We start from the raw sequence: 24417 nt of genomic DNA, 5'->3' as shown, positions 1-24417 counted from the left end.
TCCTCCCTCCTCCCAGGTGGGAAGAGGGGTGGGCGAGTGAAACGGCACAGGTGGAGGGGGTGTCTCATTGCACACAGCCATTTCTGCCATTCTGAACACCATATTTAAGCAGGCTGTTGCCAACTGTGCGATGGTACACAATCACCAAGTTTAATTTATGAAGGGCTGTTGCTTTTACTACACACAGGGCAGCTTTTCGAAGTGTACAACGCCCACAGGAGCCACATTACACCCGAAAATTTTACAGTTTTCCAAATAACGAGCATTGAAAAAAAAGTTTCTCGTCTTTTAAATATTGCTGAAGAACAACAGGCACCATGCAGCAAAGCTTCTTACTCAGTAATTCAGTATGCATGTGCACTTGCACCTTTTCTTCCACCTATTAATAGAATCATAGAATGTTTTGGGTTGGAAGGGACCCTAGAGGTCACCCAGCCCAACCCCCCTGCAGGAGCAGGGACACCTTTAACCACATCAGGTTGCTCACAGCCCCGTCCAACCTGGTCTTGAACGTTCCCAGGGATGGGGCCTCCACCACCTCTCTGGGCAACCCCTGCCAGGGTTTCACCACCCTCACTGGAAAGAATTTCTTCCTTATATCCAGTCTAAACCTACCCTGGTTTAGCTTAAAACAATAGGGTTTGGATAAGTTTCCCTCTGCCTCCCCAAAGAAAAAGAAGAGTTTGGGGGTTTTTTCTCTGAAATACCACCACCCAGAGGAAGTTACTGTATTGGGCTGCATTAAGGGAGAGGGAAAAGAATAAAAAAAGAGATAAAACAGTGTAAAAAAGCACTTTGGTAGTAACCAAACTTCAAAATCACCCAGGCTGAAAAGTCTCGTTTTCCAATCCTCTCAAAAAACCTCCATTCTGAACTGCTTGGCTTAAGTGAGACCACAATGTTGTAACATTCTTCCCAGTTTATCTCCTAAAGATACCGCCCTTCACAGATGAGAAGGCTTGCAACTAGTTTCACTCCTGATGAATTTTCCTACCCATGAAAATTTAATGGAGGGTGGGAAATAATGGCGAAGCTAAGAATAGAACTGCATTGTAGTCACCAAGCCCATTTTGTCATTAAGAACCTGTCACAGAGCAGGAAGAACTTAATTTTTCTTATGTTGGAGTTAGCACCTCTCACCTCTCCTTTTTATTTTCTGTCCCAGTTTTGTGGGAACACTGAAGGTTTTCACAACAGAGATGTCTCCCATATCCACAGTCCAGACTAAGTTATGTAGTCAGCTAATAAAAAATACCAACATGCTTAGCTAAAAAGATCTTGAGTTTTTTTATGATACACCTGTTAAGCTGTAGAAATGCAGATAATTAACTAAAAAAGTTGTTCATGTTGGGCAGAGACCCATCATCTTTTCTACTGACAAGCACAGAAGAAATTTAAAAAAAACAAAAAATAAAAAAAAATAATCAGTGTTTTACAAAGGAACACAGCCTAACACATGCCCCTTCCTGTACAAATTTAGTAAGTTAGCAATTGGAAGTGGTTTAACTCTTGGAATTATATTAAGCCAATCCTAGATGATGCAACTGGTTTTAGGACTTATTTTTCATCACTTAAAGATGCAGGTCCTTCCATCTTTATCAGCCTTAAAGGGAGTCAGAAGCTACTAATTTTGATCTCCAAAAGCACTAAAGAATTCATAGAAGACACTACCATCTAACACAAGATGAGCTTCTTATCTGAAACCTCAAGGACATGAGCATCTTGATCTCTCTTTCCCATAAACTCTTTTGAAAGATGGTATGCATGAACAGTCTTTGCGTAAACTCCTAAATGTTTTTTCCTCTGGATATCAGGTGACTCCTGCATACTCTTAGAAGACCTAAGCAGCATTAAATCCTTTGATTTTATCAAGTAATGCACGTGTCCGTGTCAAAACGGTTCTTCCTTCAGACATGAAAGCTTCTAGGAATGCCACCATTCCTAAGACAGGATATATTAATAGCAAGAAATAGAACCTCTCATTACTGGCCCCACACTGTTGGCCACTCCAGCTGCCTCCCTCGTCACAACATGAATAAAGCTATGAAAGTACTCGCGCGAACATTAAAATATCAGTAGAAAAAAAAATAATCTCCCTGAAATCTGTCCTATCAATGTGATGATAGCAAAATAAGACACTACCTCTGATGAAAGTACGAAGCTATTAAAAAAAAAAATTACTTCTCTATCACTTTGAAGGAGAATTAACCAGCTCATGCTGAGTAAAGACTAAGTTTTGTTTTCAAAGACTTCATGTGCAGCTTTCTACTGAAGCAAATAAGGAAGCCGCTATTTCTCAGATTTTTTTTGTATCAGGCTGAGTAAGGATTGAAGAAGCCGTTCTGGATCTGTTTTAACATCAGCCATGTCTGTAAGATTACTTCACAGTCATAAGAACGGGAGGTTTTCATTATTATTTGTAAGGGAAAGATTTTACGGCGTAGGATTTCAGTTAATTAAAAATCCACTTAGTTATCAAACTACTATTAAAAGACCTATTTCAACCTTAGATGAGGGTTACTGCCATGTTGAAATACATCATTAAATTCTTGCTCATTGATTAGAAACTTTTTGCTTAAAGCAGGTACATGCAAAAGGTAACACTGACAGAAGAGAGGAGCTCTGCAGAGAGCATCTAATAAGTAACTTATTAATCAATTCAATTATTGGTGATTCATTTCATCCAAATGCGAGCCCTTGGGAGGAAAGAAAGAAAGAAAAAACAACCACAACGGAAAAACCAGACTGCAGAATTTAATGTCTTTTTGCTTTAATCCTCCAAATTAAACAGACTCACAACCGATGACTGAGAAGAGTGAACAAGTTGCAAGCAGTTTCCAGTGAGCTGTGAAGGCAATCTAAGCTCCTAACCAAGGAGGAGGACAGTGTTTCCTTCACCCCCCCACCTCCATTCTCCAGCCCGAGGGCCACATTTTCTAGTACAGAAAAGCAAGTAAATATACAAGGTCATGCTCTTGAGTCTTACTCACACATCTCATACTGGAGACCTATCTTCCGTTTCAGAAAATCTATGATTATCCTTCTAATCTTTCTTGAAGAGGATATTCATCCTTCATCTAAGGGGATTCAAAAAGATCTCTCGAGGACCCTGCTTTTGGACACAGGCAGTAACTGCCATAAGAATTCAGGGCTATCTTCAAACAACCCTTTCCTTTAAAGTAAATCATAGGAGAAATGAGTTAAATGAGCTTTCATCACAAATTATCTTCCGCAGGGATATTTGTTGCAAGAGAACCATTCAAAGTAACAGCTGCTCTTGCAATTGCCTACCAAATACAAGTCAGAAACTCAACATCACAGCCACAACAGCTATTTCCCAGCTAACAAAATCAGGCTAGGCTACTTCGCCTGCAAAAACCATCACTCAGAAATCCTAGCATGTTTAGAGTAATTAAAGGATTAAGGTGTGTCTTCCTTGAAAATTCTACATGGGATTGGTTTTTTCTTGGTTTTGATCAAGACATCAAAAGAGCGACTACCTCTATGCCTTTTTACAAACAGAAACGTTCACCTGTGTGGGTGACCACCACACACAACAGCAGTTACCGTACACTGGTTAACATCAGGTTCCCAAGTCTTAAATATAATCACTCTGAATGCAATCTTCAGCAATATCCTGATGGAAATAAGTGCCAAACTATCTAAAACATTGCTGAATATAGTTTGCAAGATACTGGGTTTTGAGCCACAAAAGCTGTAAAATCACAGATTTTAAGGTCCAAGTTAAGTGTCATATACAGTTAACGTGTCTACTAGACTTCCCGTTCACAGCTCTATACATTTACACATACAAAGTCTGCAGTTTTTTAACAGTTGTCAGTGCAAGAAGCAATTTGGAGTTTTAGGCTCATGCCTTGGTACATGTTTATTTACCTTTGAACATCAAAATCAACAAATAATTAAGAGTAGGAGCTAAAAATAGCACCTATTGTAAGACAAATCTAGAGCCTTTGAGAGCTACAAATCTTTACTACATCTTTCAACACAGATTCCTTTTTCAAAAAGGATCAATAGTCTGGCCACTGTTTTAGCATAACCCATTCTTTCTGTAGAGCCGCTACTGCTCCGATTCTGAAAAACGAGCAACCTGCTGTGCACATAAAAAAATATTACCTGCGATTCAACTGACAGATAAGTACTCCTGGTAGCTTTCCCATCTTTTGCTAAAGAGCGTTTCCTCAGACCTCATTTCCCTTTCACTTGACCAAAATAGAAAGATTAAGGTAAGCCATTTACAGCTAGGAAAACTAAAACTTATTACATGTTATTTTTAACTAGCTACACTTAATTTAAAAACCTATTCAGAAATTATGCCACGGCTTTCAGCAGACACATTTATGCCTCCCACAGCTAAAGTCTGCGCATTTTCTCCCTCCCTTATATTAATGTGTTTATCCAACCGTAATTCCATCAGTATTATGTAACACAGCCAATCTTCTTAGGCATTTTATCATTATCTCACACCAAAACTAACTCACTGCACACATACACTTCGACTGCGGAACCGTTCTCTTTTTAGACTTTGCTGGTGTACAAGAAACTGTAGGATGCAGAACTAAACTGGCACCTTTAACTACTGAGCACATCTGCCCGTATCCTTAGCCAAACTCTCACAAAACCCAGCCGCAGCATCGCTGGTCAATGCCATCTTTTCCTCATAGACACCCACGGTGTACTAACGTTAAATTATCGTTTACAGCTCTGATTCTTCCTTTAAGAAGAAAAAAAATCATCCTAAAAATACATTTAATGTTTGTCAACTGTCTACCTCTCCTGCATGCTGAACAGACTAAATACTATTTGTAGTTATGTCTTTAACCTGACATTAATTCTTTAATCTCCTTAAGTCAGGGCAAGCTTGCGGATCATTACGAGGTTATTTAGAAGAGCACATTTGAAGTATGACATGAACTGCACATCTTATTAATAAAATAAGTTAACTCAAGTTTCGTATTTCGTCATTCGTACACCTGAAAATAAATCGGTCACCTTTGGAGAGCAATAAAGAGATACACTATAAACTATTATTGCTACGTAATCCTCTTTCGTGTGGTACAGTATCTGCTAACAAGATTGCATGGCTTTCACATTGGATCAGCAAGACTGTGACCTTTACTGACAGTTATTCTAACTAATATTATTGCTAGAGATGGGCCAGCGCAACAATCTTCCACATGTATGCTTTCCTGTACAGTTACCGCATGGATTAGCTTCCACTGCCCGTCACCACTTGTTTCTTTGCTTGCATCAAAAAGGAGATGGATCAGGCCCAGCAGTTACCGACAGTGCCTGGGCAACAGCAGCAAACTACCCAAAACCAGGCTTCACCAGAGAGACCCTTACTTCAGCGGTCTTTGTGTCACACCTCATTTAGAAGGCAGAACAAAGAAGGTCTTCACTAGGCCTTTCCGAATTATTGATAGGGACTTCTGCCGTGCTTAGCATAATCATTTCTGATGATATGACTTCAAACACACGGGAACAGTTAGTGCAGGGAACTCCTTTTAGCAAAACCAAATCAACACTGGGTGGCTGGTACCAGCATTAGAAGGAATGCATTACCTTCCTTCAGCTCAAAGCTAAAAAAATCCAAACATATGCATATGCAAAAATAAAACAAGCATAAGAAAACCTGTACTGACATACAGAGAGCAAAGTAAACTGGACATACAAATCTGAAAGAACATAGGCATTAGGAAATACGGCTTGGTCTTGTCAGCCTTCCCAGGGAAAAGACACAGGAGACAAGCTATTACAATAACTTGAAAGAGCTTTTTAAAGTTCAAGACACACCTGGATGGAATCTCAACTAGCGGATGTGGCATGGAATGGAATGGAGCTGAAACAGATTAAACATTCAGCTTATCCATGTGGACAAATTGTTTGGAGTAACACTGGAATAGCATGTTGTTGTTTTTTTAAAAAATGGAACTAAGAGTATCAATGACCTTAATCTATTCCTGAAAGGATTAGTTTAACAGTACAGGAAGCACCCTTCATGAAAAACACACACCTACACAGGATAATATTGCAGTCTAAATCCACACTTCAGTTGATTTCACTAGAATTCTTTTCTCAGGAAGCAATTCTTAACCACATGAAGGGGAAAAGACAAAAAAGAAAGAGGGAAGCCCCCGTACCAGGCTGACCACTCAGCAGACCAGAGGACAGAAGCAGTGTGCCTTGACCACTGCCAGCCTTTGCCCGTGGAACAGCGACTTCACTGCATCCGAGACTCTTCCCAAAATCTAAAAGCCAAACAAACCAACCCCTTTCTCAAACAGATATCTTTAGGCAACTGTTGTGAAGCATTTGCACTTTTGAAGTCCACTACCCACTCCCTGCTGCCTCCCCCCCAGAAAAAACCCCAACACCACCACACCACAAGACAGAACCAGTACAGCCCGGTAACTATTCGTCCATATCCACTGTGCACAGTCCTTTTCTCCTCATATACAAAAGTCTTCGGCCTTGCCAATATGCTGTTGCTACTCTTGTTGAAAATTAAGTTGCAAGTCAAGGGTTTTGGTTAAGCCAATAAAGATGAGCTTAGAAATAGCTTTAAAAAAATTACCTAGGCAGGGTCAGCTGCTGAACTAACATGCACTGAAAGGCATACTACTACGTCGGTGCAAGAGAGTCCTAAACCAGAAGTGGAAGGACAAAGCAGGAGAAGACACACATGATGCACACATGATTCCTCCTAAATAGATTCAACATTCCAGAATTACATCCAAGAAAGAGAGAACTCACTGGCTGGCACATGACAAGATGTTCAAAATCCAATTTGCATGCAAGAGTCTAAAGCAGAAAGAATTCAAGTTAGTTTTCTTGAGTTTAAGTTTTGTAAGCAATTTTGCAATGTGCTTAAGTTTCCAGAGCAAGTTTCATCCTGATGCAAATGAGGATATTTCACATGTTCACACACTGGCTACTAAAACGCGTTTATGTAGAAAACGGGATGTCAAATAGCAGCTACATCTATCAGCAAAGTATTTTTTGCTAGGTTCACAATCACAATGCATCTTGTAATTAAATTGCTAATGTTGCAGAACCCAGTTTTAGTCAAATATACGTGTAATTACATAAATCAATTAGCCTGTAATTGCATTTTGCTATTTTTGATTCTTAAGACACTGCTGGGCATATTTGACAAACTGATATTCCCTGGTTTGGTTCTTGGGGTGGGGGAGATAGCAATACCACCCTACAAAAGAGGCTGAATGGATCATTATGTTTTCAAATGAAGCTTTACCTGGAAAACCGAACGTGATCTTCAGCGTACAATGTTCTATCTGCCATAACGGGACAGAATCCGTGTATGAGTGGTCACAGTGCAAACACCTTGAAAAAGGATAAATACACTACACTGCAACATTCTGATTTACAAGTACTTCTGAAGGCAGAAGTGAGATGCTTAAACTGTTCTTTCTGCCCCTGAATCCCAAATTATTACTGTAATTTCCAGGGGAGATAACCTACCAAAACCAAAGGAAACCCCGTATTTTAAATTTTATTTGCCCTTTGGTCTCATCTAGTGGAAAGAATGACATTTCAGTACCTTCTCCTTCAAAACACCAATAGAAAAACCACACAATGAGGAATATCTTGCTTCAGGATTTTGCCTCAAGATTCAAATCACATCAACAGTTATAAAACCAAACTAATAAAATATGAGCTAAGTAGGAAACTTTTTGTTGTCACGGAAAACTGCAACCCAAAAGCACGCAGCCAGCCAGGCGTTGATCGTAAACTTCCTCTCTGTAGTATGTAATTAAACAGATAACTTATTTTCAGTATCAAGACAGAGCTGAGTCCATGAAACAAGGAACTTAAAATTTTGCCAGATCTCCCCATAATGACAACTAAACCAGAGGGTTTGTTTCCCTGGGAAGTGTTTTGTGCCTAAGAATAAAGATGCAGAATATTCCACTATGAGTTATCTGATATTTCCCCAGAAGAGTCATGAACACACTGGTATTGCATGACTACAACCCATAAACCACATTAGAATTGTCACAGTTAAGTTAAAAAAATAATTCTGGTGAGTTAGCAGAGTCTGGCACTGAAACATAACCAAAAGAAATCCCTGACCTTTCCCTGAGTCACTGCCGTTCTTGAAGATGTGTTACACATCCAGGTTCCACTACAGGGGCAAGCTGATTTGATGTACGCCAAAAGAGTTTTGTTTTAAACGAGCAGTAGTATCCATTTCAAGAGCAGGTACTTCTCAGCCATTGCAGCCCTGCTCTACTGTATAGCATTTCCTGAACTACTACTGGAATCCTTTAGAACCATTTCCCTAAACAGAGAGCCTTAAAATTGGCAGAGGACAAAGTTATACAGGGATATTTATACAAACTTCCTTCCCCAAAACAATCGCTATTATTGTTGAGACAGTAAATTACTCTGGCCAGCGCTTCATCCACAAAAATTCTGCTTTACGTGACAAGCAAGCAGTAATTCTAGCTGAGAAAAAGTAATCCTGTTTTAAGAACCACTTTTCATGCATTTCAGCGGTATGTGCCAATTTTGGTTAAGAACCCAGTAACTTGGGTCTTTCAGTTGATTAGTATCCAACCAAGGTGGATTTGCTGTGATTTACATTTCTCAGAGTGGCCTAACAAGATCAAGTGTGATCGATGCCACCCACTATGAGATTTTTTTTTTTCCCCACCAGACAACATAAAAGAAATCCGAGTTATTATTAAGGTAGCAAATAATTTAACATGCCTTCAGCTGTGGTCATAGCTGACAAACTGCTGGTCCTCACTTCGCACGTACACCTCTGCCTTTTCATATTTTTAGGTTCGCCTCACAGCTTATTAAGTTTTGCAAGCAAAGGCAGTTGTGCTCTTGCCAACGTTTTATTATCACAGGTAATTTTAAAACATCAGTGTACCTACATAAATAAGAGATTTGAACTACAAGTGTCTTCCACCAACTGCAGGAGAAATTTCCTGCGTATCAGCCGCAGACACACCGTAGTGTTTTGCACAGAATTACAGGATGGCGTTTTCATCTACCGTGACAGCTGAGGTTGTGTAGATACCAAATACACAGTAAGCGGAGCAAGCGTTTCTTTTAATAAACCACCACAGAAAAAGTATGAAAAAAAATGATTCAGGCTGAGGACATATTGATGGGTACAAAATCCTTGAGGCATTATGCAGCTCACACAAGCTCATGGATCAGTATTATTGCAGCAACCAGTAGCCGTCAAAGCCAATTACCCCAGGGACTTTCCTGCGTGAGGACTGGGTTCTATAGATGCCTTCTGTAACTGTCAGAGGCTGTACACACTGGAGAGAGGAGGGAGTGCTGAAAATCTGTCACAGCCAATTACTGCCAATGTTTTATTTATGTCAGGATACACCTGATCAGTGAACAATAAAGCCATTTTATAAAAGATGATTACAAAAACAGAATGCAAAATGGCAACAACTGGTAGAAAAATTTCATTTCTAGATAAACACGGCACGTACGCTTGCCACATAGGAACACGGAAAATAAATTCTCGATTGCTGAAGCAGTGACACACACAGGCTTTAAAGCCTTTGACTCCAAAAGTAGACTGCTTTTTTCAAACGCCCCAACAAAAGGCTGATTTGTATATAACCCGTGTTAGAGACAGGAAGATGCAAGTCAATCCACTACAATGGATTTGAGGAATTACATTTTATATGGAAGGAAACCAGAGAGGGAAAAGAGGAGAGCAGAAAACACTGACACGATATGGAGATAAGTCCACAGAACATCTCTTCTGTTCCACACCAGCCTTTATTTCAATTGGCCAACTCAACTGACAAAAGAAAAAGGTTATCCACAAGAAAAATATAGAAATTATAACATCCTCCAAGCTTGAGAACCTGCTTCGTACTTACCTGTCTTCAACTTACCACATACCACCTGCATTTTCAAGTTAAACAGATTTAAATTTAAATCTGGCCTTTGTTCATGGGACTCAATGCCAGATCCCAAATAAAATAGCAATTTTTCCCACAGATATATAAACTATACCTGTTTTTATTCATGGCAATTTTCAACTCACTCCTTTCAAGAAGAGAGCATTGTACAAAAATGTTCTGAATGAACAGATCAGCTGGAGCCTTGTCAGGTGAAAACGCTGCTGGGGAAATCCCTTAAGCAGAATTGACCTCCCAGGAGAAGTTGTATCGGCCACCAAGATGGAAGCTGGCACTCCTAGATAATTCTCTTAAATTATTTTGCTGCCTTAAGTTCTGACCGCCAACATTTTCTAGCCTCTCTGCTAAAGGATGCATCGTGACCCCCCCTCCCCCAAGACACCACACACACACGTGCGGATGCGAAGATTTAGTGACTCAACCACTGCTCTGAAAATACAATTTCTGTTGTCACCTTTGAAACAACAAGCTCGTGGTCTATACAATTTTTTTCTGAAGTGTGGCCTTTTCAAGTACCAGATCTAAACGGAGCAATACTCCGCTGTTTTCTAAAGTACTTTGAAATCTATGGAGAAACAGCAATATACATAATGTAAGATTTAAATAACAACACCACCACCAACAACGCAATATTCCTAACAGTGGGGGAAATGGCTCTTTCTTATGTTTCAATGTTGAAAATAGCTTAGAATAATCTAATAATCTAATCCACTACTCTGAAGAGCTACCACAATACTGGCTGCTGCTTCTGTTTACTCTTCAGTTTTAAGTACAACAACTCAACCCAGGGCCTTAAAATAACTTTGGCCCACACATGTACACAATTAAAGGAAATTCAAGAGACTGTTTATCATACAAAAGGCTCCCATCTCAACAAACACTGCAAATATATTAAACCTGCGTATCACCAGGATCCAACAGCACTTACTCCCTAGAAACAGAGAGAACCTGAACTTTCCCGACTTAGCTTGTTTCACAATACTGCCAACATTATGCAAGTATTATTTTCAACTTAATTTACAAGGAAGAGTTCAGTAAAAAGCTGACTAACCCATACTCCTTGATGAATCAAAAGGCACAGCACACAGAAAGCGGAGGGGTACAAGCACTCCTCACCCAGACTATAACGGCACCCAAGGTATCCTACAGCTCCCCTGCAACATGAGGCTAAGCAAGCAACAGAATTTAAGGATAGCCCGGTATCATCTTTCTCACTCCACCTCCTGGCTTGCTTCCTCCTGCCACTGGGGCATTTGGCTACCCAGAAGGTACAGATGGCCAAGATGAGGATACACGACAGCTTCAAGGGACGGTTGCACGCTGCAGCATTCACAAGTTGAACATGGCTCAAGAACCACACTGGCCATCGCTACCTGTGCAACAGCCAACTCCTAGACATAGGAAGCCCAAAGATGTAGGAACCAAAAAAAAAAAGCAAGACTACATGTACCACCCTTAAAACGTATCAACACAGACAATACACAAGAGTATTCGGGTATGGCCTTCCCTGGGAGCCGACTGTCAGGACTGCAAATAATAGGCGTTTCAGACCCGAAATAAAAGTATGAAAGGAATGGCTGTTAGGTGCCAAGCTGAGTATTAGATACCTGGATTCCCCCCTCCCTTTCACATATGGTATATGCAATATTTTACAAATGGTCTTTTTGTTCACAAGTCAGACACTGTGAAAGTACAGCTGCAGAGTAAGGCAGCATTTTAGCACAAAAATATACCCCACTATTTAGAGTTTTGTGCACGCTTTGGTATCTTTTTTTATAAATAATCCGTCCTGTAGCTATTAGAAGGAGATATATAGCTTACTGTTTTAATAGAGCTAAATGAAAGAGGATCAATATTATTTTAATTTTTAAAGGTCTGTTTATGAAATGCAATCATCCTTCATTAAAAATGCAAGCTGTGCTTCACAAGAGGTTAGTGTAAATGATTCATAGTTTGATATCTCTCCAGTATAATCATCCTCTCTCAGGAGGGCCCATCGGATGCTTCATCACACCACTCACGCTGGTATTATTAAAAAAATACTCGCCCATGACAAAAACCTAGCACATTTTTTAAAAAAATCCTGTCCCACACATTCTTCATCCCGGACACCTATAGATCTCCTGCAGATGTATTATGTTGCCTATTTGGTTGGATTATCTGTGCCTAAAATGGAACAGTCAATCCAGCCACAGTTTTCCTTTTACTATCTTTGAAAAAGCCCAAACAAACAGGAAAAACCTACCACAATAAAAAAAGTCCACACACACACTGCGCTGGAGAAACAATCTTTTGCTTGAAAGGAAAAAAAAAAACAACAAACAGAAAACAAACTACCACCACACATCCCACCCTCAGTGTCATGTTAAGAGGGGAAAAAAAAAAAAAACCCAACCTAAAACGTTTGAATTCACTTACCTAGCCTGAAATTTCAATGCAATTACTGCTTTTCATTAGAATAAAAAGAAAATTTACCTTCAACATTGGACTTCAATAGGTTCAGAAGATTGAAATCTTCAAAGTCAAGCCTATACACAACATTAAATGCAAGACCCTTCTATTTAAAAACACTAATTGCAGCTAACTGTTTCAAAATAGCAGCATCTGTCTAATTATAACATGAGGTTTTAACTAATAAATTCTTAATTATTAAACTCCAGTGTTCAATTTCCTTCACACAAATAAAGCAGCATTATACTATAGCAATTACAAACACTGTAGATACGCCAGTTACAGAAAACTTGTACCGCAGAAATCCCTTTTCAAAAGCTCACCAGCTGCTACATTAAAGCGCAGAATACAATGCTTACAGTATAACAATTACTATAGAAGACACGTCCTTATGAGCTATTATACACAGATGTATACAGCCTTTATCCGGCTACCAAATATTTCACCTTGCTATCTACACGCACGCATAACACACAGCAGTTCTGTTTGTGCCCATTACAAGACTATCTGCCAATAATTTTCATCTTTATTCTTTTCTCTCCAAATACATGCCTTTGAATTTAATAGGACTGTACTACCATCACCCAGCATATTTATGTATGTGATGCTGAAAATATATTTAATCAAGGCAATATTACACACTGTAGTGTCTGAGCTCCTGAAGTTCCCTAGAGAATACATTTGGTTTAGGCTTTAATACCTGGCAGGGACACCCCTCCCCTAAAAAAGGGGAAAAAAAAAAAAAAAAAAAAAGAAAAAAATCAGAAATATAGCAGATCTGACAGAATATTTTACAATGGAGTTGCACAGTATATGCATTCAATCGCTCCATTTCCCAGAAGATTCATTACAGTTACATTAGAAAGTCAAATCAGGCAATTCTGCAGTCTGGTGAAAGCTAGCATATGAAAGCAGGTTAATACAAAAGAATTTCATTTTAAATAGAGGACATTTAGGACTTTTAAAAGCAACATTATGATAAAAATTTCAGGGTGTTTGTTCTGGCTTCAGAGCGTGCTTTCAAGTCTTGTTTCAATGATGTAGCTGATTTTCTAAGGGAAGAGGGAGGGGATGTTAGATCTCCAAGGTTTGCCATCTTAATTACCCTCCCGCTTCCAGACGTTGCTAAGAGTCACACTGCAGATACACTTCTCTACTCAACAGCCAGCGCGTAGTTGGTATCAACTCTTCGCAGTAAAAATTCTAAATGCATTAGTTAGCGTTTACAGAGGCTGTGTATTACACACTAACAAATCACCGGGGATTGCATTTTAGACAAAGGTATTATTAAGTACAAGATACAACCCATCTGAAGTTTTCTGCTTACCTTACAACAGAGGTATTGTATGTAATTATTACAGTTTGTAACCTTGCCTCCGTTTCAGCCAGTAAAATGCAGATAGGGAATGTAATTACTTATTAAACTAATAACGTAAGAATTGATTGACAGGATGGAAGAATAAAATTTGTTCAAAGCAGTATTAATAGTGTGCAAGCTTATCTGAATGAAGCCAACTCATTTTAGACCAAATCTCTACTATAAGCAAGACACCTACAAACACACAAGCCATATACAGAGTTACAAGCAACACAGAAAAAAAACCCCCAACCCCAAAACCACTGAACACAAAAAGTAGTTGTCAACAGCACCAGCTTTGGCAGCATTAAAGATGAACTTCATGCACCCCTGCCTGTGTTTAATTTAATACAAAACTAAATGCAGTCAAAACATCTGGTGCATTATTGATGGTTCTCACAATAAATGAAATTTGACATTTCACAGGAACTCATTAGATATCCTGCTTATACCCCATACTTACAAAGTGGAAGACCTACATTTGTTTCTGATGTTACATCTTTTTGGAAAGCATGCATTGTGTGGGTAACAGACTTCATGAAAAGGCAGATGCCTGTATTAGGAACTCTTATTCCTGAACGATATTTAGAGCACATAAAAGGAATACTTGCATCTTTTATGGGGTGGAGCGGGGAAGGCAGCTCTTAGGTTTTTTTCTCTTGCTTACACACCAGCTACAAGCCATTGCACTCATAGGACTGGAAGGCAGAGGAAGGTACCCTCGCACCAAATCACCTACTCTTCTCCATAGAGTTGTGACCTACTGACAAGACAGACCCATTTCTTTCTTATTTTCTCTCATCCCATTTCACAATTTTGTTTCTCACTCATCCCACCAGGCAACAGGCTTTTCAGGGAAAAAAATTCTAGTCATTGTCCCCACCCTGCCCATTACTTAAGTACTCACCTTTTTTCCTTACTTTCCATTTGCAGTATTACGGAAAACCTGTACGTTAAGTTACCAAGACAGAAACAAAGAACAAGCTTTTACTGAAGTTGAATTTAAGAATACTGTTTGCCACTATCGCTAGATAAATTTCTCAGTCAGGCGTATAACGTTGTTTCTAACAACGCAGTTAAGTTTAATTTTTTTGTTATTTTTACATGAATATTCACTGTGCTATTTGCATGCATTTGATTAGGTCCGTTACAGTCACTATGTTTTAAATTATTCTGAGACAAACCGGAGTCCCAGAAGCACTCGGAGCCCAGCATGTTTGCCTGTTATTGTCTTAGGCTGAAAGGGGGGCGGGAGGGGGGAAAGAATCAAGGCTCACAAGTTTTCATATCCATCTCCACTTGATCTTAACATAAGCAAAATACAATCCACTACTGCACTGGACTACCAGACGAACTTGAGCTGATACTCCTAGCCCCCACACCGCAAATGAATCAACTTGCACAGTGGATTACTAGTACTGAGCTGCTGGTACAACCTCAGAAAATTAAATGGAAAGCATTTTACATCAGCCACGTTACATTGCCCTGTGAAACAGATATACCAGAACTGGCAAATTAATATTAATTTGACCGTGAAAAAGTCTGAAAAAACAAGGGTTATCTTATTTTCTTTCCCAACCTCTGATGGAAGGGATAAGAATTTAAGCACCACAGACCACATTACTTTTTGTACCCTCTACAAAACCCTATGCTACTTAAATTCAAGATAATTTCCATAGCATTCTGCCCCATTTGAAGGGCAGAGATCACAAGTGGGGGCAGTAGGGATACAGGGTAATGTGACGCCTAAACCGAGCTCAGAAAACAAACTCACACCTCTTGTTAACAGCACTGCCATAGCAAGGCACGCAACAAGGCTCACGCAGCCTTTCTACATGCCTGTGCGAGATAATGCTATCCATCGGGTATAAACACACCGCAGTCGAACTCAGAACCCTGTTTCCCTTTAATTTCTCACATCTTGATTCAAGAGCTGTACAAAAAGTTATTAAAATTAATGCAAACTATCATAACTCTGTCTTTTTTATTACTGGTAATATTCCCTCTAAAATATTAGTCTCCTTGGCTGAACCAGCATGTCTTTTTGAAAGTTGCCTTTGAAGATCAGAAACTCTTTAGCATAAAAAGTGAAACATGCAATCATGTTAATTTGACAAGGTAAAAGGAAAAAAAAAAAATCACTTCAACTTAGTATTTCTGAAACTCAAGCTATTCTTTCATTTATTTTTTTTTTTAAGAAAAGTGCATTCTTCCTTCTTGGTTCCCACTACTGTAATTAAAGTGAGGATGTAACAAAGGCTTTTGGTACTCCACGCATTTTAAAAACAAACCAAGAAAGTATCGAACCTGGCAAGTGACTTAAGTAAACACTTTCCATCTTCAGCAAAATTAGTAGGTTAGAATAAATTACTAAGCATGAACATCCCAAGCAATCCGGTGAGTACTCATTATTCCTTGTTTGCATAATAAATACCACAGATATATATATATATATGCGCTTATCCACACATATAGGAAGGAGGCAAGGAGCTTGAGCACACATGTGTTTTATAAACAGGAAATTCAAGCTGGAATTTCTCACTCTACCTTCTGAAGTTTAAGCGAGCTGCATGCCTAGCCAAAACACCATATTATCCAGAACTATTCTGTCAAAAGTGAAAACAGAGCATCCATACATTTCAAGTTTTTGTACAAAAAAAAAAAAAATTCAAGGATTTCATGAGTTACCAGAAGTATCACAGTTTTCCCGCGTTCAAGTACAGTTTATGGTGACACTTCATGCGTGTGAATGTGACAGTCTTTAATCATTTGTTATCTTGTTTGCTTTGCACCAGGAAAAACAGGTACTGCATTTGAACGACTTGGAATCGCCCGTTTCTCGCTGCTCCCATGTACCGCTGTTTTCTTACTGAGTAATCCATGTCACTATTACTGTTCCTAAATATTTATGAACACCTTTGCAGTCAATAACAGGCTGTAGATTGCAGTTCTAGTATAGCATCCACAAGTGTTGATCAGCACTTTTGAGAATTGCGTACTTTTCAGTCATCCCAGTGAACAACCTAAACACCAAAATTCAAGAATGAGAAAGATGCTGGTATGTATCATACTTGTCTGCAGTTACATTTTGCAAAGGTAATCCCTTTGAAACCAGAAGTTCTACTTCTATGGGGTATGTTAAGCTTTCTTCAGGACAGCCACGTTTTACAGACATGCAAATCAGCACACACCACATCTAAAGTCACAAAATAAATACCTACATTCTGTGATTGCTAGGACTGCTGACTCCCTGATGCTTGTTCAAATACCGAATACTCCACTCTGACAAAAGGAACCATTTACAGAAGTGGAAACTAACCTCCTTTTCATAATTGCTCACTCAATTTTTATAAGCATGTTCCTCTCCCTTACAGTTATAGAATTATTTCAAAAGCATGAACCCATTAAACATTTTCCTCAGCCTGCCCTCAACAATAGCCTCAAGAGATAAAAATTCTCATTCATTTCAACAGAGGCCTATTGATTCCGCTGTCACAGAATAGGACTATTTTCTCTTCATGCTGCTTCAGAACAGAGCCTGCTGTCATGGAGCTATACATTTATTTCTTTTCCTGTTTGTTTACAGGAGCTTCGTAGCAGTGGTTTCTCACACCACACAGCTTTCAGCAGTCAAGATGCAGAGAAGTCCACTCCGCACACACTAATAGGCAGGAAAGCTAATCCAAAAAAGCAATAGTGGGTAGGCTTTAACCTGCAGGCAACCACATCCAAATTGGGGGGAATACCGAAACTCTCTTCACTACCATACACACTGTTTCACTCTCTCCAGTAAGAACATCCCCGAGTCTAGAAACCAGTTGGAGACGAACTACCAGTCTTGCAGAAGCCACCCACCGCATCACACAAATGCTTATGCTTCCTTAGAAAAACAAGGTCAAAAGACTTAATGCTGGCAATTCTGTAAACGTGAAAGTCTCCAGGCATGATGCTTGGCTGACACTGTGAAGCTGCCAAGTTTTATTAGAATTGGGGAATATCGACTGCATTCTGTCCCTTGAATGTCAATGATCTGATCCTTCAAGTCAAGTCAAGCGCAATTTCCATTTCCAATGATGCAGTCAGCTGATGAATTCATGTCATGGTTACAGAAGCTTACAAACAGCTGTTTAGGAAAGCCAGTACTACTTATCACAACTGGATGTAACTAAAGGCGTCCTTTACTCAACCTCCAGTACACATCAAGGATTGGGACTGTCTAGTCCCTACAAATCATTCAGGCATGTTCTTTCCCCAGGAAGCAAGCTACAACATAAAAAAAAACAAAACCAAAACACCCAAAAGTAGTTCTGAGAGCAACAAACCCAAGCACCTTCCGATAGATTTTTGACTCTTATTAGAGGGGAAGAGAGGTTCTTTTTAGGCACAACCAAGTCTTTCCTTTCACCTCTGCAGATACCTGTGAGGTGCCCCACACATTTTTTTTTTCCTAAAATCCTCTAAAACAAACAAGCTATGCTCAACAGAAAAAAAAAACCCAAACACAGATGAGATGTTGAGTTTCTAGACACAAGCTCACCATGATCCAAATGTTATGCTCTCTCCTTCATACCTCTCAAACATAACTAGCTTCGCCAGGTTATCAAGACACATGAAGACAAGCTAAACAATCAGATACACCTGCTAATGCAGAAAACCTACTAACAAGATTAAAAACTGCACTCAGCAGTTAATTTTCTCACCATCCAGAATTAAAAAGAAAAATTGATTATTCTCCAAGAACAAGAGGATTTATGGTTTTGGGTTCCATATCTCTCCAAATACCTCAAACACCACCACTGGTTTAAAATTTATTGCTCTATCATTTCTTGATGAACTCAAGTTCACCACAGATGCTTAATTTCCAAATTGATTGCTTTCTCCCTTTGATTTTTGCCAATATTTAAAGTACTTTGCATTCTTCCTTATCAAGAAGAGATTTTTTTTTTTTTTTTAATGTGAAACATTACATTAGACACTCGGTTTCTGCTCTCGATGGTTTACCACCCAGAAGTATTTACTCATCTTTCTACATCACAAACTAACAAAGAACTAGGAAAGGGAAATTGCAGTAAGACAGATGGGGAAGCCTGAATCAAATTAAAACCGAAAGAAAGCTACAGGATAGGTACTTTTTGTACAAACTGCTCGCAGAAGAGCAAACTAAGCAGAAAGATCAACAGCCACAAATTGGAAGAGATGTCCCTGCTGAGTGGGCTTTTCAGAGCTTGACACTGAAGAGCAAAAAATTATTACTATTTTCTACAAAAATCAAGCAAGTTTTAGAACTACGGGTTTATAGGGAAACATAGGGTATCACTACAGACTTTTACATCTGCATCCCACCTCGTTGGCCAGCTAAATAAACCACTATAAAACCAAAGAAGTGTTTTCAGTATCAGTCTTAACGTGGCCTCTAAAGACTAACTATCCAATGAGGCTTAAAGGCAACTTGAGTGAACCCTAAGTTTAGTTAAGTTTTAGGTTCTCCCTGCTATCAACTTTCCCCATTGCAAGATATGCAGTGAGCAGACCACCGCAAGAAGTACAAAGGGAAAAAGTTTTCACAACAGAACCAATTTCTCATAGCACTCAATTCAACGCTGTCATCAAGTTACAGTAAGCTAAAACACACACAGAATGAGTGATCTTCTGTACATCTTAGAAACCTTGACCCTTTGACTATTCACTTAGAGATAAAGCTGCAAAAACACACATATGCATACATACAAGAGAGCCAACCAATACATCAGAAGAGAAAGCTTTCCGTCGTGTTATCTTAGCATGTCTTTGTTCAGTCTGTGGTTGACAACCTGAGTAGTCAGCTTGCTGCAGTATTTTCAAAACAAACAAACAAAAAAACCCCAAACCACCAAGGCAATACAAGTTACGGAAATTTAAAAAAAAAAAATCAGTTTGCTAATATTTGGGTCAGTATGGACCAGTCCTGAAACACTTCCCACTGATTTAATTTCCACCGCAATAAGGACTAAATAGAGACATCATAGTTTAGCAGACTAAATATTTCCTAGAGCTTAGCGTTGGACCTAAAAACATTTTCAGTCATCTTCCAACTCCACTTTTTACAACGCTGCACAGTGCCACCTTTAGCTCACTAAAAAGAGATTCTGTTAAGTATTGCGAAATTTCAGCTTTGATAGTAAGGAAAGAGCATTTTGTGAATCCATTTCAAAAATGCAAGTTGACTTCTAGATGTGAGATATCCGGGGATGGGCTAAGCTAATTCCAAGAGCTACATGAAGCTGCTTGGCCTCAGAAGCCAGCAGTGACAAAATAAGAACTCTTCATTACCGTGCTACTACCGCGACGCAGACTACCTGTACACCCTGCCAGAGCCAAGTGATTTTCTGTACTAGGCAGCTCAATGTCCTACTGAATTCAAATGTTTCCAGTCCTAGCAGAATATTCTGACAGCCTTATAAATCTCCTCTTAACCTCTCTGCTTTCCTAATCCCCAGAAGTACAAGAACTTTTTCCAGTATCCTGAACAGTTTCAGTGGTATATAACTCCCACTTGAGAGCTAACATATGGTTCAAACAAGCATCAGATTGTTGCATGGTTTTCATACCAACCCTCATAATCCCTGGGTTCCTAACATCTGTCTTTCATTTGTGGTATAATTACACATTTATTTTCCATTTTACTAGTTTAATTTCATATACTGTTTACTTGATCTTGGGTACGATTTTGCTGCAGCCAAGGGACATCATGCTCCTTCTTATCAATAAGAACATGTTTCATTTGAGCTTACAAAATTCTGCAGTTTTCTTGTTCACAGATTCACTTATGTATAGAAGAAAATCGCTCATACAGTTTTTTCCCCTAAACTACAAACATAAACTCTCAATACTTCATAAAAATCTAGAGGAAAAAATTATAGAAGCTTGACCAGTTCTTCTATAAAAAATTAAAAACAACTGCAAAAGCTTTAAGAGCATCCTGGAAGGTGAGGGGGGAGAACGAGGTATCAATATTTAATCTACTGCTAAAAATGCAGCATCAAAGCTGCATCAGGGTGGCATAATGTTGCAGCTGGTTCCGTTTTCATGTTCTTACATTAAGAAACCAGATTTTCCTTTTGCATTATGTATTAAATAGTACATATTTTAGAATCTCAGAAAATAATCTCCAAGCCTTGCTAAGCCTTTATAATTGAAAAAAATGCATTTAGCATTTTACAGGCTAGACATGCATGAAATACTAAATTCAAAGACAGAGCTAATGCTAATTTCTCGATAGCCCCTTCTGATACGTACCCCTTCTCAAACTCGCTACATCTGGAAAACAGTGATTAATGTAACGAATATGGCTAACTTCAAGCATGTTTGCATTCCTCATGTTTGAGGAAAGAAAGTTCAGACTTTCTAGCCACACAAACTCCTTTACTGAGAAAATTGCCACCACATGGTGACAAGCTATCACGTATAAATTGCCTACCTGTAAGAACATTAAAAAACCCAAGAAGTTACGTTTCAAAACATAGCGATGCATTCAGCTGAAGTTCTGCAATGAAAATCTGATTCTGCACAGAGGGGAATTGCGTTTTCACAGTTCAAAGCAGAACACTAGGAATGGTCACTGCTTTATAAATTTTTTAATTAAAAACTCACACACATCTTGCTCAATACATGACCTCTAAATACAGTCACGCAACACAAAAGGTCTCTCTGTAAATTCAGTAAGCTAGGCACATGTTTACACTGACAACATAACGCAACCATCATTACGGGGCAGAATGAAAGCTGGATGAAGATAAATTGGACATATTGTTAACAGAATACACTTTTGGCAGCCAAAGAGCAATTAAGATTAGAATTCTTAATCATCTCAAACATCTCCAAATTTGAGATAAGTGTAGGAGCATGTGGAAGAGTTAGCGGTAATGTCAAGTTTCACAGTCATCATCAGTTCGAAAGGGTATTGCACAACGTTGGCACAGGTCTGCTCTGATGCACTGACTCAAATCTATTCACGTACAGATAGATCTCCTTTTCCCCCAGCCCACACAAATTCAAAGAACTACAAGGGTAGTTCTCATTAAAAATGGGAGGGGAAAATATTTTTTGGAAGACATACAAAGCAGAATAGTGCAACACATTTCTGCAGCATCCCAGAATGCACTGGAAACTGGGTTTACTATGTCTACCATCAAGTTACTCGAGACACAAAAATTCATTCCATAGACTACCTTTCAAAATAACAGGTCCCGTTTCCACCCTATATCTGTGCATAATCAGACAATGTAAAAGTTTGCTCTAACATCTCCCGCGTTTGTTATTCCTTGTCGTAGCTAAAATACACGCAACTGTAGCTAAAAGTTCTACAACCTGCCTGGTATCCATTATTAAAAGCTAAGCAGATGTTTACTCAAACTATAACATCATTGTTTGTAAAGCATATAGGAACTGTTTATATCAGCACAGAATGGATGCCATTTACTGCCACTGCCGTAGGATGAATCAGAGAGCAGAACAATGAAAGGCATTCAAGCACAGCAGAACTTGCTAATGGGTTTTGATAACAGCAGAGACACCCACTGTATTCTTCATTACTGCCGCAACGCATTTCACAGTTAATTCTAACGAGATCTAGATGCATACAATCATACTAAGCACTGTATTTCAACGTATTATTTATCTAAGCGCAGGATTCCTTCAATGCCTTGCCTACACTGACTGACCAATACAGCAAGGATTTACAAGCGCACTATATCTTCACCAGAGCCTGCTCATCAGTTCTTTACGCTCATTCCTGCCCTCCACGCTTGCAGTGGTTTTCCATCCTTTGATAAAATACTTGTTTGGTCACACCATGAGGAGCTTCATCAGACAGTAACAGTAGAGACACACTGAAAAAAAACCAACCCTTTTCTTCCACTCGGTATTTCTAAACACCTAAACAACGCATTTAAAAAAGAATAATAAAAGAGACAATCACTCCAAAATACAGCTTGGTTTATGTCAGCTAGTGTAGATTTTAAAATTCAGATGCTTGCGTTTTACTTGTCTGCCATTACTGGCAAATTAAAGCTACGAACAAATGCTGCGTAGGCAACAAATAATTTTACTTACATGCCAACAATCACTTTAATCTCTTCCACTTAACAACTCGTGAACCTTTTATGAACATAATCTTCCAGAAGGCAACTGGTAATACAAGATAATCCCAGTACAAGTTTAATTAAAAATACAAACTACATATAGCTCCATGCTTACCAACTCTTTCATGCTGAAAAAGCAAGAGTGCTATTATTAATAGCTCTGTTAATCTGGCAAACTGAAGTGCACAGAAACAAGCTAAAGAAGCATTAAACAGACCATTTCACACTGAAAAAATACTTTTCATAAATTATAACTTGCCTTAGCATAAGCATTAAAAAAATTATTTTAAATGGCTGAACCGAAGCATGCTTGCAGAGTTATGGATCCTACTTTCAAAGAAAATCCACTACAAGATTATTTGTTGTTACAGGCTACAATGGAATTAATCTAAAATGAAAAAAAAAGAAGCAATTTTCCTTCAAGAAACATAGAATTTGAGCCACTTGGCTGTCAGATGTGAGTCAACAGAGATTTCATTTGAGTTTTGAATGCCAAGAAGCTTATTTGACTGGACATAAAATATATTTGCTATTTTTAAACATACCTCATGTAATCATTTAACCAGAGCCCTGTAATTCAAACTGAGGAGCTCTTTTCACATTAAAAAGCTGATCAGAAGACAGGTCTTTACAGTTCTGTTTAAGTGTTGGCTTGTTTCCATAAATACATTTTGCACTCCCAAGCTCCCCTAGTAATCATCTCCACCACTCCTTCACCTTCTTCTAAACCTGGTCAGAAATATTTCAAACACTCTGAAAGCCTCCAGAAAGCTTTTTCTGCTTACCTTTACTACAGGCACTGCCTCGTACCTGTGGCAAGCAATACTGAGTCCAGTCAGGCCAACGCTGACCACACGAGGGACGCTCAATAGGCCATACACGCATCCATCTCTTCGCGACTCTGACCAAGAATCATGAAATCCAAAGTTTTATTCTACTATTTTCTGTGGCGCTAACAATCAAACCTGTCACCAATACAGAAGTGACATCTGACTGCATGCCAAACCTGAACCCATTTCTCACCTCAAAGACTTCAGCTGTGTAATTCTGAGCTTTACAGTTATTTAAAGTCACAAAAGGAATTCTCTTTAACATATAAAAGTAAATATATCTATATTGAAGTATCCTGACACATACAGAATGAAGTGATGTGTACATGAGCTGTGACATTCCTCTTGTTGAGAAGCTTGTTCCTCAAACCAGCAAGTTTTTCATATAATCTCCTTTTGGATTAGACTACGCCATGATGAAAGGCACTGTATGGGCTCTTTTCACACTAAGAAAATAGCAAGAAATCCCATGTTGGAAAAGAGTATTAATAATATATGCACAAGCAAGCAAAATTAAACCTTGTATCTAATGCAGATTTCTTTAAACACGTTTCAGCTATGACACTTCACTGAGAAGTAAATGCATAGCAAATATTTTTGCCTCCTACAAGAGAGCATCACATTTTAGACACAGCTGAATGAGTTACCACTACAGAGTAAGGCAGGTTTCCTCAAGCTCAGGATCATCAAAAAACCAAATTATACAAAGCCTT

Source organism: Egretta garzetta, unplaced genomic scaffold, assembly GCF_000687185.1.
Source record: "Egretta garzetta isolate BGI_Z169 unplaced genomic scaffold, ASM68718v1 scaffold29, whole genome shotgun sequence".
NCBI classification, from domain to species: domain Eukaryota; kingdom Metazoa; phylum Chordata; class Aves; order Pelecaniformes; family Ardeidae; genus Egretta; species Egretta garzetta.
The sequence above is the reverse complement of the archived record's forward strand: the minus strand, read 5'-3'. Positions refer to the sequence as shown.